Here is a 14,650-nt window from a genome sequence, read left to right as displayed (position 1 = left end):
CTGCCTGTTCCTGTCCCCTTCTGCCCAGCCACAGGAAGGTCTTGCTTACATAAGCTATACAAGGCTATGTCCCCAGCCATTTGCAAGTGGGCCGTAACACATTCCTGTCTATGAAGCATACAGAAAGATGTCAAACTCCGTCTTAGTCACATAAGTGTCATCCAGACCTACAGAACTTTAATGTACAAGATCATCTGCCTTGAGGTTACATTAAAGTTTAGCTTGGAGAAGGCTGAGGTGGAAATAAGCATGAGAACCCCTTATCTATACAAGCCAGAAACTTCTGGAAAGCCCCAAACCCAGGCATGAAGGCCTCCCACCAATTGTCATTCAGAGGGGAGTTTCATAATTGATAGTCTTGAATTTATGATAACTGTAGTATTTTGGCAAGGACAAAAATGTTTCTTCCTGTTGCCTGTCTCCAGCCTGTTGCCAGCTTGGTGTAGTGGTTAGGAGTGCAGACTTCTAATCTGGTGAGCTGGGTTAAATTCCTCACTCCCCCACATGCAGCCAGCTGGGTGACTTTGGGCTCGCCACGGCACTGAGAAAGCTGTTCTGACCGAGCAGAAATCTCAGGGCTCTCTCAGCCTCCCCTCCCTCACAGGGTGTGTGTTGTGGGGAGAGGAAAGGGAAGGGGATTGTAAGACGCTTTGAGACTACTTTGGGTAGAGAAAAGTGGCATCTAAGACCCAACTCTTCTTCTTCCTAGTGCAATATTCAGGGATGCATTGCTTTTGAACACAGGTTCCATTCCAACATCATGGCTAATAACTGGGTAGCCTTCTTTCCCAATAATTTGTATAATCTCTTTTTCAAACCATCTGTGCCTGCTGCCATCACCATCTCTTGTGGCTGCAAATTCCAGGTTGATTCTGCACTGAATACAGTCTCTTATTTTGCAAGTCCTGGACCTCCTGGCCAGCAGTGTCATTACGGGACTTACTTCATGATCTTAAAAAAAAAATACACAGCCAGTCACAGAACTTATTTTTCATATGCTTAGATGTGATGCATCTATTTAAAAAGTGCATAAAATTAACTTGATATTGAAGAGGAGAGCAAGTCCAGTGGAGGCCCCTTAACTGAGAAGCTGGAGCATTCTGCATACTCAGGCGCACTTGGGAGAGGGACTTTCTCTGTTCCTCTTCTCTCCATGAACCTAGGGCTACCAACCTCCGAGAGCTACAGGTCTCCAGATTATATAAACTGCTTTGTATTTTAACATTTTCTCCAGAAGTGGAATAATTGGCTTCTTTGGAAGGTGGACTATTACATGGCGTTAAACACTACCATGGCCCCTCCCTAAACCCTACTCCCATGATCCACCCTCAAATTTCCAAGGGTTTCCAAATCCAGAACTGGCAACCCTATATGAACTACATAGTCTGACACTTGGGGCCAGAGCACGAGTTCTCTTATTCTATTTGAGAGGCAAAATACACCAAAGGGTATACTGCTTCTGAAGACTGAGGTTCCATTTAGCCATCTTAGCTGCAGCCCGTTGATGGAACTGTTCTCCAAGAATTATTTTATTATTTTATTTTATTTCATAGAATCATAGAATCATAGAATCATAGAGTTGGAAGGGGCCATACAGGCCATCTAGTCCAACCCACTGCTCAACGCAGGATTAGCCCTAAGCATCCTAAAGCATCCAAGAATAGTGTGTATCCAACCTTTGCTTGAAGACTTCCAGTGAGGGGGCGCTCACCACCTCCTTAGGCAGCCTATTCCACTGCTGAACTACTCTGACTGTGAAAAACTTTTTCCTGATATCTAGCCTATATCGTTGTACTTGAAGTTTAAACCCATTACTGCGTGTCCTCTCCTCTGCAGCCAGCAGAAACAGCATCCTGCCCTCCTCCAAGTGACAACCTTTCAAATACTTAAAGAGGGCTATCATGTCCCCTCTCAACCTCCTTTTCTCCAGGCTGAACATTCCCAAGTCCCTCAACCTATCTTCATAGGGCTTGGTCCCTTGGCCCCAGATCATCTTCGTCGCTCTCCTCTGTACCCTTTCAATTTTATCGATGTCCTTCTTGAAGTGAGGCCTCCAGAACTGCACACAGTACTCCAGGTGTGGTCTGACCACCACCGTATACAATGGGACTATGACATCTTGTGATTTTGATGTGATGCCTCTGTTGATACAGCCCAAAATGGCATTTGCCTTTTTTACCGCTGCATCACACTGCCTGCTCATGTTTAGTTTACAATCCACAAGTACCCCAAGGTCTCGTTCACACACAGTGCTACCTAGAAGCGTATCCCCCATCCAGTAGGCATGCTTTTCATTTTTCTGACCCAGATGCAGAACTTTACACTTATCTTTATTAAATTGCATCTTGTTCTCATTTGCCCATTTTTCCATTGTGTTCAGATCTCGTTGAACTCTGTCTCTATCTATCTCTGTCTCTATTTGTATACTGCCCTCCCCGGAGGCTCAGGGCAGTTTAGTATAATTAGTATAATCCAACTCTTAAGCCTTCTACACTTATACGGCACTGAGTCCCACCTATTACTAGCAAGTAATAAATGAAGAATGGAGCATAAACCACTTTGAAGCAAGCAGGGAGGTTACACAATGTAAAGAATTCTGATGATGGGGACTTTGTGTAGGTGTAAGGTTTATGGCTGAAGACAGAATTCCATATTACAACAAATAACCGGGCCTCCCCCTGCATCCGCCCTCTCTAACTCTTACCTCCTATTTGACATCTATGTTAGAAAACTTACATCATTGCAAGTAATTAAGTGCTCATAATTTTTACTGTATTTAAAGTTTTGCAGATTTTATTATTGATGTAATTTTATTATTTTATTGTCAACTAGAAATTAAGCCCACTGTTGAAAAAATACAGCGGACGCTAGCGGACAGTGGGTGGTTGTGGGAGGCCTCCCCCCGGGCCCCTCCCTCCCAGGAGGGAGGGAGGGAGGGAAGGCAGGCAGGCAGGCATAGAGAAAGGGAGAGAGAGAGAGAGAGTGAGGGAGAGAGAGAGATTGGGCCTTCCGCTTGTCACTTCTGGGCCAGGGGCCAATCATTGCCCCCCCCCCATCCCAGACAGCGCCCACGCCCCAAACCCTTACTTTTTTATTTATACCGCTCCCATGGAGCCATTACATTTGTAAATTCAACGTTGTTTGCCACCCCAAGACAGCGAGTCTAAGAGCGAGTATATAAATTGATCTATAAATAAATAGATCTTGTCCATGGGGATGAGAAGGGCCCAAATTTTTATGGGGAATATACTGTGATATTAATACCAGTTGGAATTCTGGTTTTTGTATGTCCCTTTTTAATGTTGACTAATCTCTCTTGCGAGTCCCTTGGACTGCAAGGCAAACAAACCGGTCAGTCCTAGAGATCAGCCCTGACTGCTCCTTAGAAGGCCAGATCCTGAAGATGAAACTCAAATACTTTGGCCACCTCATGAGAAGGAAGGACTCCCTGGAGAAGAGCCTAATGCTGGGAGTGATTGAGGGCAAAAGAAGAAGGGGACGACAGAGAATGAGGTGGCTGGATTGAGTCACTGATGCAGTAGGTGCAAACTTAAATGGACTCCAGGGAATGGTAGAGGACAGGAAGGCCTGGAGGATCATTGTCCATGGGGTCACGATGGGTTGGACACGACTTCACACCTAACAAACAAACAAATCTCTCCTGAAAAAAGTGGACAACCACTTCTTTTTACCCAATCCAAGGTGTAAAGCTCCACCTAGTGGTGAAGAAAAGGGGTAACAACTCTGCAAGCAGAGGCCATTTTGCAAATACTTCTGTTCCGAACGAGCCTTGGCTTCAAATATCTCACAACCCTTAAGGATGGAAAGATGCTTGCTTATTACCATTCAAATGGACAAAGAACATTTGAAGAACAAATAATTTTTAGCCACCACATCATATGTTCATGCACTTCCCTACCCAAAAATCTGGCAGCCTTGACCAAGGGTTGGATAGCTTTGGAGAGAGGGTCAAAAGGACTGCAAATGGTAGATTTATTACTGCTTTAATGGGATATCTAGATTGCTTTTATTTATTTATTTATTTATTTATTTATATTTATATACCGCCTTCCCCAGAGGTTCAGGGAGGCTTACATGGAACATATGAATAATACATGAAACATGGAGCATATGGACAATACATGAATCAATCTATAACATTATTATTATAGTACAATAATATTGATCGTTGTAACAATATAAACAGTATAAACAGTTTAATCATTTATAGTAATTTATTAAGCAGTATACCTAATAACATCTTCTTAGCTTCCATAGATAATTTAAATTTTAATACGCTCTGCATTTTCCCATGTATTTCCTCTCTTTATTATAGACATATTTATTTATTTATTTATTTATTTATTTATTTATTTATCATACTTATATACCGCCCTCCCCGGAGGCTCAGGGCGGTTTACATCATAACAGAGAACAATACATAAAACAGTCTGTAACATGTATAACTGATAACTAATAATTGTAACCAAAATAACAGCACAATATAACGGTATAACAATATAGTACTACAAACAGGTCCAGGGCTTATTGATGGGATTCTGAGGGGGGTGGTTTATTTATTGAATTCTGAGGGGGGGTGGGGGGGGAGCAGGGGCCCTTGGTCGCTGTTGATTACGTCTGGTCTCAGCCAAATGCCTGGTGGAGGAGCTCCTTTTTGCAGGCCCTGCGGAACTGTTTAAGCTCCGTCAGGGCCCTGATCTCTTCTGGGAGCTCGTTCCACCAGGTAGGGGCCAGAACAGAGAATGCTCTGGCCCTGGTCGAGACCAGACGGACTTCTTTAGGGCCAGGGATCCTTAGCTGGTTGGTGGTAGTAGAGCGCAGAGCTCTTTTGGGGGCATAGGCGGGGAGGCGGTCCCTCAGGTAGATATATCTATCTTTCTTTCCTTTGTAGCTTTTGTCTGGTTTCTCCATGTCCTTTAGGGGTGCATACTATCTAAAAAGCCCTGATCTGGATAGCCCAAGCAAGCCTTGGAAGCTTGGAAGAAATTTGGCTAGTATTTGACTGGGAGACTTCCAGGGGTTTGGGTAGGAATTCCTCCAAGGAACACTAGAGGTCATGACATGGAGGCAGGACATGGCAAACTACCTCTGAACATCTCTTGTTTGGCTACCAGACAATCCTTGGATTGGTTGTACTACACGTGCTATATGGTAAATAAATAATAAATAACCATCTAAAAACATTTTGTACTACTTGTCTCTTCATGCTTGGTTGGCTGTAAACCTGACCCCCCCCCCTCAGCATTCTCATTGAACCATAGATATCTCTCTAAAATTCTGCATCCATTTCATCAGACATTTTCTCACTTGTTCTTCTGTTTCTAGCTGGACATGGCTTTCATGAGACCCTGGGGTTTCTTGATGGCACTGGAAGGATTTCCTGAATGGATAGGAGTTAATTATTTTTTATATTTAAAAAAAATTATTACAAATTTATCAGGCAATATGACCATATATATGGCCATGATGACCTAACCCCCCCCCCCCCACCTACAATGGCCATTGATGGGCCCAGAAGGTTTGGGAAAGGGAGTTGCCACAGGTGGGCATGTCCACAGCTCTGCTTCCCAGCCATATTCTGCATGATTGCGCCACTTCTGAAGTTTCTCAAAGCCTGAAGAATGTTTCAGGGATTTCTCAAAGGTAAATGTTGAGAAAGGCTCAGCTGGAGTAGCATCTTGTATATTAATTGTAGTAAATTATTGTTTAATTTTGTAGTCAACTGTTCAAACTTTGTTGCATCTCTGACAGCGCCATCTTCTGTGTTAATGATCTTCTTTAGTTTTGAAACTGATAATATAGCAATAATGTCCTTTAATATATCTTGCAAAAACTTGATTTTCCCCAAGTTACCATATGTTACAGTATTTGCTGGCGTATAAGACTACTTTTCCCCCCTGAAAAACACGCCTCCAAGTGGGGGGGTCGTCTTATACGCCGGGTACACTTCAGTTGGGATAGACATAGCTGCCCATAGTGGCCCATAGTACTGTAATGTGATGTAACAAACTCTATATTTTGAGTGGAAATGTCTTATACGCCCAGTCGTCTTATACGCCGGCAAATGGTAAGTCATTTTTATTTCTCATGTATTTATCATGATAGGCTTCCACTGGGGAAATAAGCAGAGTTATATGGCTTCTTTCTTGTGCTATGATTTTATTGATTGATTTCTTAATCCATAAATAATTTTGTGAACTTTCTTCCAGATCTACAGATTCGAGTTTTACTGATCTTTGTCTTGGTATTTAATCGAATCTGCAATCCAGACCAGATCAGTTGCTCGATAAAACTGGAACTGCTAATCCTCCTTTGCCTCCTTTTGCAATATTTTACTATTAGTTTCTTAACATTCCAAATTTATCTATCCCTGTCACTTTTTCAGTATTCATTCTTCTATATGTATAGGTAACATTTAAAAAAGGTTTTGGCAGTACATTTATTTTGATTGTAGAGTATCTTCCTAGTCAGGACATTTTTAATTTTTTCCATCTAGATAAGTCTGCTTGTATCACTGATGGTTGTGGGTTTTCTGGGCTGTGTGGCCATGGTCTGGTAGTTTTAGTGTCTGAAGTTTCACCAGTAACTGTGGCTGACATCTGTAGAGGTAGGACACAGCAAGATGAGAATTTATCTGTGCCAAAGTGGGAGCACACAAAGTCCTACCTCTGAAAATCCCAAGGGGTAAAACTACCAGACTATGGCCACAGAGCAAAGAAAACCGACCACAATCACTTGACTCTGGCTGTGAAAGCCTTCGACAATTCACTTCTATCACTTTCCAAATCTTTTGGTAATTATTGCCCAATCATATGTATCCCCAAATATTTAATTGGGTTGTTGGTTATTGTGACAAAGAACATACCTGACTTGTTCTTTTTCCTATATTGTTTCTGTTATTTTTCCATTTATTAAAATCTTTGCTTGCTGGTTTACATATTATTATTATTATTATTTAATTTTTAGACCGCCCTTCTCCCAATAGGTCTCAGGGCGGTTTACAACATAAATAGTTAAAACACAATAAAATCCCCATAAAAACCCCGATTAAAAGTTACATATAACATATCACATAACATACAGCGGCGGTGGTCACAATTCTGATCTTAGTTCAGCCTGGTGGAGAGAATAATGTTCAGAAGAGGGTGGCACCAATACAATAGATCTAACCATGATCTCGGTGTTAGAGATCTCAATATTGGAGGGGATCCTCTGATGGATTAGTGGGAGAGCTGCCCTGGCCTCAACCATATGCCTGGCGGAAGAGCTCCGTCTTACAGGCCCTGCGGAAAGCTGGTAGATCCTGCAGGGCCCTTAGCTCTTCTGGGAGCTCGTTCCACCAGGTTGGGGCCAGGACTGAAAAGGCCCTGGCCCGGGTCGAGGCCAGGCGAGCATCCCGTGGGCCCGGGACAACCAGTAAATTCATACCCGCAGAGCCGAGTGCCCTGCGGGGGGCATAAGCAACCAAGCGGTCCCGCAGGTAGAAGGGACCCAGGCCGCGTATAGCCTTAAAGGTCAATACCAATACCTTGAATCTGATTCGGAAACAAACTGGTAACCAGTGCAGATGACGAAGCACCGGCTGAATGTGGGTCCTCAAAGGTGTTCTAGTGAGGACCCTGGCAGCCGCATTTTGGACCAGCTGTAACTTCCGAGTCAAAGACAAGGGAAGGCCCGCGTAGAGCGAGTTACAGAAGTCTAATCTGGAAGTGACCGTTGCATGGATCACTGTGGCCAGGTGTTCCGAGGACAGGTAGGGCGCTAGTAGCCGGGCTTGGCGAAGATGGAAAAATGCCGTCCGAGCTACATTGGTGACCTGAGCCTCCATAGAGAGGGAGGCATCAAATGTCACTCCCAAATTCCTGGCAACTGGTGCAGGTGTTAATTGCACCCCGTTCAGGCATGGGAGGCGCGCTTCCTGGTCCTGCCCTCTTCTGCCCAGCCACAGGACCTCCGTCTTGGAGGGGTTGAGTTTCAGGCGACTCTGCCTGAGCCATCCAGCTATATATACCTTGCATTCAGTTCCAGAATTCAGGACCACAGTTCAAATTTTATTTTATTTATTTATATTTATAATTTTGATTTATATCCTGCCTCTCTTAACTGTTGTCTCAAGGTGGTTTGCAACAATAAAACAACATACGCCATAAAATTCCATAAAAGCATTAAAACCTACAATTCATACAACATTATCAAAAAAACATAAATCCACAGATGGCAGTAAAAGCCAGTGGTCGCCCTCTATTTCAGTTCTTCTGATGCATTTTGAAGCATCTTTAATCCACTCCTGTGGAGCGGATTAAATAAAAGAGTAAGGGCTGTCGAGGAGGACTTTGTTTGCTCCCACTTTGGGCCTGTCCGGGATAAAAACTGGGAGGGCCCAAACTGGGATAAAAAAAAAGCGGGCCCTGTCCGGGATAAAAACTCGGAGGGCCCAATCAGGAGCCGCAAAGCGGCTCCTGATTGGGCCCGCCGAGTGTCCATCCAGGGCCAAGCCGCCAATGCGAAGCACAGCTCCCGATTGGCGGCTTGGCCCAGCCTTGCTTGGCCAGCCGGGGACTCTGCAAGTCCTCCGGCCCTGCCACTCCTCCAACTTTGGAAAGGAGCAGGGATGCCGCGTCGAAGACGCGGCGTCCCTGCTCCTTTCCCACCCTCGGGGACCATGGGCATTGCCACGGGAACGACGTCACCGGCTGCCTTCTCCTGCCGCCCTGATGCTGTGGGAGGCACGAAGCACCTCCCGATCTTCCTCCCCGACTTCGCCCGCGTCCTGCGAGCTGCCGCCTCCATTAACTCCGGCCCTGTCGCCCGCGCCACTCGCCACCCGCCCCGACGCCCAGGAGGGCCCAACGGATGCACCCGTTGCCGTCCCGCCACCAGCAGCCGCGGTCATAAACATGGTGCCTCGCTGCCGCGCCTCACGCCTGGGAGCTGCCTGCACAGCCACCCACGGCCGCAACGCCTTCCTGCCGCCGCCAGCAGCTTCAAAACATGGCGCCTCCCGGCGTTTCTTTTATCTCATTCATAACTTTTTGCTGTACAATTAGGATTTCTTCAAAATGTTTACAATACCTTGCTGTTAGCCCATTCAGGCCTGAAGCTTTATCCTTTTTCACGTACTTATTGCTTGAAATTAGTTGAATTGTTATTGTTTTATTATAATTTTCCTGTGTGAACTTTGTGGTTGGGATGACTTATAAATATTCTCTTTTTTTTTCTGACTTCCTGCATAATCCTGAAAAGGCATTGATAAATTGTTCTTGTATTTCTTTTACTGCATATGGCTATTACTCTGTGCCTTGTCCTTCCTAAGACTATATGCCAAATATTTATCAAGTTTGCTAACATGTTTGAAATGCCTGTTTTAGAAATTTATTTATGTACCTCTTCTATTTCTAACATGTCTAACTGGTTTTTCAATTGTTTGATTTCTGCTAATCCTATTTGTTGAGATTATTTCATGTTCTTGTTCCAATCTCTGGATTTTATTTTATTTTTTTGCTATTATCTTGGTTTGTACTGCTCTTGGATCCTCCACTTGCAGGTCTTCAGGCAGTAGCTTGGCTTGTTCTTCTATTTCAATTACTTTCTTTCATTTTGGTAAATATATCTGTAAAGAAATTATTTTTTTCTTTGGATGTTTAAGATAAGCAAGACAAGCATTCTGAATCTTAAACGTTTTTTCTCCCTCTGGGCAAAAATCAGGCAAGAAGAAAAAAATCAGTTCAGTTGCTTTCCAAACCTACCTCAACCAACCTTCATATCAGTGCATGCGTGTAACTGCCACGAATGCGCGTTTGCAGCCCCACCGGGTGTATGCGCACATGCATGGACCTGCTGCGCATGCACGTTTGCACCACTGGCGGCCACGCTTCCCTCTCCCCCCCCCCCCCGCAGAAAGAAGCTTGCCAGGCCGCAAGCTAATCGGCCGCTTTGGTGGCCAATTTGCTCGCGGCCTGGCGGGTTTCTTGCTGGGGGGGGTGGGAGAGGGAGCTGCGGCACGGCACCGGGCCGAAGCCCGGTGGTTAGGGACCATTGCCCTAAAAGACGTGTTCTTTCTCTGCTACTTTAAATAGAGATTCTCTTTGTTCCTTTTAACATTGCAATATTGTTTTCTTATTATCAAGAAAATCATAGAATCATAGAGTTGGAAAGGGCCATACAGGCAATCTAGTCCAACCCCCTGCTCAATGCAGGATCAGCCCAAAGCATCCTAAAGCATCCAAGAAAAGTGTGTATCCAACCTTTGCTTGAAGACTGCCAGTGAGGGGGAGCTCACCACCTCCTTAGGCAGCCTATTCCACTGCTGAACTACTCTGACTGTGAATTTTTTTTTTCTGATACCTACTTGAAGTGGGTTTAATGGGTTTAACCATTACTGCGTGTCCTTTCCCCTGCAGCCAATGGGAACAGCTTCCTGCTCTCCTCCAAATGACAACCTTTCAAATACTTAAAGAGGGCTATCATGTCCCCTTTCAACCTCCTTTTCTCCAGGCTGAACATTCCCAAGTCCCTCAACCTATCTTCATAGGGCTTGGTCCCTTGGCCCCAGATCATCCTCATCACTCTCTTCTGTACCCTTTCAATTTTATCTACGTCCTTCTGGAAGTGAAGCCTCCAGAACTGCACACAGTACTCCAGGTGTGGTCTGACCAGTGCCGTATACAATGGGACTATGACATCTTCTGATTTTGATGTGATGCCCCTGTTGATACAGCCCAAAATGGCATTTGCCTTTTTTTACCGCTGCATCACACTGCCTGCTCATGTTTAATTTACAATCCACAAGTACCCCAAGTGTTACCTAGAAGCGTATTCCCAATCCAGTAGGTATGCTTTTCATTTTTCTGATCCAGATACAGAACTTTATATTTATCTTTATTAAATTGCATCTTGTTCTCATTTGCCCATTTTTCTATTGTGTTCAGATCTCATTGAACTCTGTCTCTATCTTCTGGAGTATTTGCCAGTCCTCCCAATTTGGTGTCATCTGCAAACTGCTTGCGGCCTTGATGAGTAGTCCCTCCACCCCCTCATCTAGATCATTAATAAACTAGGAATTAAGCCCGCTGTGGTTGAAATACAGCAGGCGCTAGATGGGGGATAACATGGCCACGGGAGGGTGTTGGACGGGCCCTGGCTTGGAGGGGTGGTGGCTGTCAGTCTGGGCCCCCCCTCCCCACCCTGGAGACTCACCGGGTCCCGGGCACGCAGCAGTGTGCAGGAGCGTAGGTGGGCAGCCGGAGGGCAGGTAGGTCAAGGCGGGCTCCGAAGGCTTGACGTCTCAATCCAGCGGCAGCGTCTCCGCGGTGGTGCTCCGTGCCGCGGTGCCATTTTCGGGCGGCCGCGGGAGGTGTCGGCGGGGCGGTGGCTTAGGAGCAGCTCAGCGGCATTGGCCGAGTCATGGCCGCTATCTTGTCCCCTTTGAGTTGGCGTGGGCAGCGGTCCAGCGGCAGCGGGTCCGTGTTGGCGGGCCGTGCAGTGGCGCCATTTTGGGGCGGCCGCGGGAGGCGTCGGCAGGCAGTGGGTGAGGGCGGCGGTTCAGCGGCAGCGGGTCCGTGTCAGCGGGCCGTGCAGTGGCGCCATTTTGGGGCGGCCGCGGGAGGCGTCGGCAGGCAGTGGCCGAGGAGCGGCTCCGCGGCGTCAGGCCGCCATCTTGTCTTCGTTGAATTGTCATGGGCTGCAGCGGCGGTGTTTTGTAGAAGCGGCGAGGCGTCTTGTAGGAGTGGCGGCGGCAGCGGGGAATTCCGTGCCCAGGCGGGGAAGCGGGAGCGTGTAAGTGGGGGTTTGGGGGTGGGAAGGGCACGGTTGTCAGCGGGAAGGATAGTTGCTGGGCGGAGGGGAAGAAGTTCCCCTCGAGCCCAGCAGCGTGGGGCAAGGCTCCTGGCTGGCAGCCATCCAGCAAGGATGGCTGCTTGGGAAGAGTGCAGACTTAGCGGCGGGCCGTTCGGGAGATGGGCCAAGTGGCCAACAGGGAGGCGCCCTAACTCCTCTCCAACAGCCCTTACTCTTTTATTTAATCCGCTCCGCAGGAGCGGATAAAAGATATGTTAAAAAGTACCGGACCGAGCACCAACCCTGAGGTACCCCGCTACTCACCTCCTCCCGTCTGATGAAACACCATTGACAACAACTCTTTGAGTGCGGTTCTCTAACCTTCAATTTATCCATCAGAACATCATGGGGAACCTTGTCAAAAGCTTTACTAAAATCCAAGTAAATGACATCAACCGAATTTCCCCAATCCAGCAAACCTGTTACTTGGTCAAAAAAGGAAACCAGGTTGGTCTGGCAGGACCTGTTGGAGACAAATCCATGCTGACTTCCTTGGATCACCAAATTGTCTGCCAGATGTTTGCAGATCGCTCCCTTTAATATCTGCTCCATTATCTTCCCCACAACAGAGGTCAGACTCACTGGTCCGTAGTTTCCCGGGTCATCCTTCCTCCCTTTTTTGAAGATCGGAATAACGTTTGCTCTCTTCCAGTCCTCCGGGACATCTCCAGTCCTTAAAGAGGTTCCGAAGATGATGGACAAGGGCTGTGCAAGTTCTCTGGAAAGTTCTTTGAGTACTCTCGGGTGCATTTCATCCGGACCAGGGGATTTGAACTCATCCAGTGCAGCTAAATGCCTCTCGACAACCTCTCTATCCATATTAACCTGCCACCCAGACACTGTCCTTTGGCTACGGCCATCTCTAGATGTGCCTAAACACTTTGACCTGTGGGGAAAAAACAGATGTAAAATAGGCACTAAGCCTTTCTGCTTTCTCTGCATCTTCCATTAGAGTTTGTCCATCCGCACCCAACAGTGGGCCTATTGCCTCCTTTACTTTACGTTTGCTCCTCACAAAACTGAAAGATCTTTTCTTGTTACAGTGGGCTTCCCTGGCCAATCTTAGCTCACCTTCAGCTTTGGCCTTTCTGATGATTGATCTACAGTGCCTAGTAACCTGTAGGTACTCTTCTTTAGAGCTCTGTCCTTCCCTCCATTTCCTGAACATTTTCCTTTTCTTTCTTAGTTCCTCTTGAAGTTCTCTGTTCATCCAAATAGGCTTCTTAGAGCTCCTGCAGTGTTTTAGTCTTTCTGGGATAGTCATTGATTGAGCATGCAATAGCTCTTGTTTGAGTAGTGCCCACCCTTCACATGCTCCCTTCCCTTCCAGCATTCTTGTCCATGGTATGACACTCATCATGTCACTGAGTTTATTAAAGTTTGCCGTACGAAAATCCAACATCTGCATCTGGCTACAAGCTTCCTTGGCTCCCCATCTCAAAAGGAATTCTATGAGGACATGGTCACTTCCCCCTAGGGTCCCCACCTCCTTCACCTCATCCACCAACTCTTGCCTGTTGGTCAGTATTAAGTCCAGTATGGCTGAACCTCTTGTGGGTTCATCTACCATTTGATAAATGAAAGTGTCAGCCAGGCAGGTCAGAAACTTGCATATTTATTTATTTACTTATTTTATTTACTTACTTACTTACTTACTACAAGGGACCAATTTTGGAGGGGGTACCCTATTATATGAAAACCAGTGTGCTCCTGTGGATGGATAAGTGAAGGCCAACACGAAATCAGAGCCTCCCCAGTCTGGTGTCCTGTAATGGCTGAAAGATATGCACTATGAATTTTGGATCTGAATTTGGCCTTTAAACCTTCAGTCTCTCCATCTGCCGCATGGAAATAATCACGTTGACCTATTTACTGGGTCGCTGTAAAAACATTACAATGATAACTTAAAAGATAACATTTGTGACACATTCCAAACATTTAAAAGTGCTATACAATGTTAAGCAGAACTATTCTCCTTCTCTTGCTCTCCTAGGAAGAACAGGTCATTGCGAACTGTTACAGCAGCAAAAGCCTTGCCTTGTATGATCTGCCATATCTTCAGGATGCCAGTCTCCAGATGGGACCTGGGGATTCCCCAGAATTATAGCTTATTTCCAGAGTATCCCGAGATGTTTTTTCCAGTTTCCTGTAGAAAACAGATGCTTTGGAAGTGAACTCTATGGCAATGTATTTCACTGAGGTCTTCACCCCCAACTTTCCAAGAGTTTCTCAACATGGAATTGGCAACCCTCGTATATCTCATGCTGGTGACCAGCAGGAACCTGGCAGCCCTATTCTCTTAGGTAACAGAAAAGGCAAACCTGAAAGCTGTGGAGTACATTTTGTAAAGGGAATGAAATGAAAGTAGTAGTAACTTTGTAGTAACTTAAACAGTTGAGAAACTTATTTGTTTGCACTAGATGTAGCTACGTCCGGTATGCAGTTATAGATTTACACGCTTCACTCCTGAAGCTGTAACTTTAAGACAGGAATATCAAGAACGTGTGCTTCACAGGAAGAGATTCCATACAGAAAAACAAATCGCCTTTCCCGCTAGTGTTGCAGATTGGTTGCAAGAGTGCAGCGCTTTCCGGAGGGTGAATCCAATTTTTGGGATTTCCCTGAAAGCACTACAACGAAGCGCTTTTTGCGGATCGGTTTCAGGAGTGTTGCAGATTGTCAATGACGTTGTGCATAACAGCAAATCAGTAGCGATTTCAATTTTCAACCATTGTGCAATTTTGAAAGAGTGCGGAATGGCCCCTAGTAATAATATTTAAATCATCTGGCCTAT

Source organism: Paroedura picta, chromosome 4 (assembly GCF_049243985.1).
Source record: "Paroedura picta isolate Pp20150507F chromosome 4, Ppicta_v3.0, whole genome shotgun sequence".
Lineage (NCBI taxonomy): Eukaryota > Metazoa > Chordata > Lepidosauria > Squamata > Gekkonidae > Paroedura > Paroedura picta.
This window is presented reverse-complemented; position numbering follows the sequence as displayed.